The sequence below is a fragment of the Pinus tabuliformis genome, chromosome J, assembly GCF_031772625.1.
Source record: "Pinus tabuliformis cultivar Carrire ecotype Pingquan chromosome J, CPIR1, whole genome shotgun sequence".
Classification (NCBI taxonomy): Eukaryota; Viridiplantae; Streptophyta; class Pinopsida; order Pinales; family Pinaceae; genus Pinus; species Pinus tabuliformis.
The window spans coordinates 268764164-268768441 of NC_142295.1; the positions used below are offsets into that span (position 1 = coordinate 268764164).

Genomic DNA, 4278 nt, shown 5'->3' on the forward strand with positions numbered 1-4278 from the left:
TTATCTTGTTTTTTATGTTTATTATAGTAGGAGCGCTCTATCAAATAACTAATAGTAGTGAAAATAACTGAATTTTTTCCCTTGAAGTTTTAAGAACCCCGCCATTATTGATTCACCCCCCTTTAAGTAATTCCTTATTCCCACAATTGGTAACAGAGCCAAGTTCCTTTAGGAATAGTTTAACGATTGGATGGTAATCCATAAGGAATGATGTATATGTAAGAAATTCAGGATGCTTACTCAAGAAAAATACCAGTCTTTGATGTGACAAACTATGCCTTTTGGAAAGTTAGGATGGAAGCCTATGTTATGTCCATGGGAGTATATGTTTCGAGATCTATACTAATAGATTATGATGTCCCTGATGTCCCTCCAACTAACTCAGATGGAAATAAATTGTATGGAAATAATGTTAAAGACAAGAATTCCATTCTCTTTTTCCTTAGTCAATCCAAACTCATAAAATTTATGCACTGTAAGTTTTCTAGGGAAGTATGGGTCTAGTTCAATCAGAGTAATGAAGGATATGATAAAGTTAAGAAGGCCAATATTTAAACCTTTAGAATGAGGTTCCTTAAAAAAGAGTGAAGAATAAAGTATAATAGAATACTTTCTCAAAGTTGATGAAGTAACAAATTTGATTAGAGGACTCAATGAAGATGTCAAAGAAGATATAATTGTTCAAAAGGCCTTAATATCTATATCCATGAGATTTAATGCCAAAGTCTTTGCCATTGAAGAGATGGACTATTTAAATAATTTCACGGTGGATCAGATGATTGGTACTCTCACAGCCTATGAGATGTGAGTAGGAAAAGAGAAGTTTGAACCTATGGAGGTAGTGTTCAAAGTGTCCAAGAAGACCAAGGAGCACAAATATCATCAAGATTTCTCTAGTTGTGAATATGATCACGAGCTAGCTCAATTTCCCAAGAAATTAAAGCGTGGATGAATAAAGTATAAAGGGATTTTTCCCTTTAAGTGCTTTGACTGTGGAAGAGTTGGAATTTTTTCATCGAAGTTCCCTTACAAAGAAAGAACAAAAAAGGAAGATGATAAAAAATTTAGAAACAGATCTCAAAAACATTAGAAGGAGAATTTCTCTAAGAAAAATGGGCCCTAGTCCAAAGAGGATAGCTCAAAACCAAAGTTAGACATCGGAAAATACTTAGAAGGTGATTCAAATGAGTATTTACACATGGAATTTGGAGCAGAATCAAAGAAACAAAGTATTACAAACTCTGGAGAGGAAGAAGAAGAAACAGGAGTAGTGGAATTTGAAGGGGAAATCATTAATGCTCTCGATGAGTTAAAGAAGGGCAGTAGAAAGAACAGGTAACTAAAATAACAGTTGTAGCGTTTTGAAGAAGGTATGTACAACTCAAACAATGAGGAATTTTTTTGTCAGAAAGAAAAACTTGAAGAATACATAATAATAAAAAAATAGATTAACTCTTTTACTAGAAGAAAAACAAGGAACCTGTGAGAAACTAGAAGAAGAAAAACAACATCTAAAGTAGGAGTTGTTCAAAGTAAAGAAGAAAATGATCTAAAAAACATGCAAGGATAAAATTTTGTCTTTGGAATTCAAATTAGAAGAAGCTAAATGAAAAGAATAAGTTCTTAATTATTTCATCCATGAATGGGAAGAAAACTAACAGATTCTTGAGGAAGAAGTTGTCTCTCTAAGAGTAGATCTTGAGCGATTGGATACCGAGAGGGGTATAAATGAAAATTTGGCATAAGGAAAATCAAATATATATCATTTAATTAACATTCAAATGTCTCTAGAAGAAAAGATAGAGCTAGGATACTCTAGACCACTGGAATCTTCTATGGGGAAGATGAACTTTAGGTCTGCAGGATTTGAGGAACCTCAGAGCCATGCAAATATGAATCAAGAAAGAATCATTGAAGACAAAAAGGTTATAGTCCAGAGAGGAGCCCATCACCAAAACAATAATAATTCCAATTTCCCAAAGGAGTCACACCACCAGAAAATGAATCAAACTGCAAGCTGACAGAGGTACTTTCATGCACAAACTCATGAACTGTCTAACTTTAGGTACTCTCATTTATTTTATGGAAATTTTTATTAATTTCATGTCTTTGTACATAAATTTGTTTATTTTAGAAGGGTAAAAGTTAAAATAAATGAAAATTTCAGATACAATAAGTATTTGAATTACAGACCTGAAGACTCTCCTCCCAGAGATAGAAATCCCTTCTCTCCCTTAATGGTTGATGTTGAATGCTTCAAGTGTAATAATTTTGGGCACAAGACAAGTGAATGAAAAAGTAGTTTTGTGTATTTATCTAAATCCTAGAACACTTGCTAGCCATTCTTTCTAAAGGACAAGGTGAACTGGAAGTGTAAGTCTAGGAAGAACATGTAATGTGGGTTTTCTTTGTCGGCACATAATCAAGAGAACATATGGTATGTAGATAGTGGTTGTTCCAACAATATGACTATGGATAAGAGAAAATTCATGTTTCTAAAGAAAAGGACAAAGGGATCAATGTCACTTTCGGAAACAATGCCCCAGCAAGAATGAAGGGTAAGGGTATAATCAGTCTTGATGAAAATCCTAACACCCAAAATGTGCTGAATGTAGAAGGTCTCAAGCACAAGTTGCTTAGTGTAATCCATATATGTGATAATGTCTATAATGCAACCTTTCAATCCAAATATTGTGAGATCTAACATGAAAAGAATGGAAAATTGGTGGGAAGGATAGTCATAACTCACAATAACATATATGTGTTTGATACTCCAGAGTAAGTTGCTATCTGAGAAAGAAAAATGAAACCCAGTTATGGCACAAGAGACTTGGTCATATGAATTTTGACAGTGTCATAAGAATCAACAAGTTGGGAGCTATGAGAGGATTTCAAATACCATTAAGGCCTAATAATTCAATCTAAAATTCATGTCAATTTGGTAAGCAGACTACACTACAATAAAAAAGGACATTGGTGAGGGTCGAAAATTGTCACCATAAGCTCTTTGGTGATGGTCAAAAGAGGCTTCGTCACCAAAAATTGAACATCAACAAAGGTGGCATCACCAAAAGTATATGTTTTTTGGTGATATTCAAGGTCCATCACCAATAATGATTTATAATGACCGATAGTGATCGTCACCATTTCATATGAGAAATGGTGACAGACATTAGCCTCATTCACAAAAAAATTGAACGTCACCAAAGGTGGCTTCACCAAAAGTATAGGTGTTGTGGACATTCAAGGTCCATCACAAATATATGATTATAATGACGAATAGTGACCGTCACCATTTCATGTGAAAAAAAACGATTTATTATGATGGACCTTTCATGACCATCACAATTGATGCATATATATGGTGGCATTCATTGAACGACGCCATTTCATATTTTGGTAAGGGTAAAAAAATGTCACAAAAAGCTCATTGGCAATGGTCAAAAGAGCATCTATCACCAAAACATAGACATCACCAAAGGCCACATCGAAAAAAGTATAGGTGTTGTGGTGACATTCAAAGTGCATCACTGATAATGATTATAATGACAGATAGTGATTTTCCCCATTTCATATGAACAACAATGATTTATGGCAATGCACCTTTCATGGCCATCATTGTTGATGCATATATTTATGGTGGCATTTGTTGACCATCACCATTTCATATTTTGCTGAGGTTCAAAAAATGTCCCCATAAGCTCATTGGTGATAATCAAAAGAGCCCCCATCACCAAAAAATGATCATCGCCATTCCATATGAATATCAGGGTACGACGGAATCAAACCACCAACCTCCTACTTATAAGGCAGGTGCTCTTCCATTGAGCTAGCACCCTTTAAGGAATTAGACATCAAAAAATTAGACCTTCAAACTTCATAAATTGTAAATTCTACAAATTTTAATAAATTATAAAACTTTGTAATGTCTTGGAAAATCTTTTATTAAATAAGAAAAATAACATTGAAGTTACACGTCCTTACCTAATGGTTATGGAAGTCATGAAAAGTGAGTGGAGGGAAAATTAGTTATGTATAAGATACCCAATATGTTCGTTTGAATACTAAATTAGAAGTGAAACTTTGAAGACATTTATAGCCTATAAATAACTTTTAGTTATCAAACCTAAAATTTTCAATTACACCAAAAATTGATTTCTCACCTTGTGAATCATTTAAATGTCATGACAGCATAAAAAATTTCCTCTAAAACACTGATTTGCATGCCAAAAAGTAAAAAACATTGAGGATATATTATGCAATTATGAATAATGAGCT

General features: G+C 33.6%; 1 non-coding gene across 1 annotated transcript; it reads right to left on the reverse strand.

Moving 5' to 3' along the window:
• Nucleotides 1-3767: 3767 nt before the first annotated feature.
• On the reverse strand, nt 3768-3839 carry TRNAI-UAU (transfer RNA isoleucine (anticodon UAU)). Its single transcript has one exon. It is a non-coding gene; the product is annotated as a tRNA-Ile (tRNA).
• Nucleotides 3840-4278: the final 439 nt, after the last annotated feature.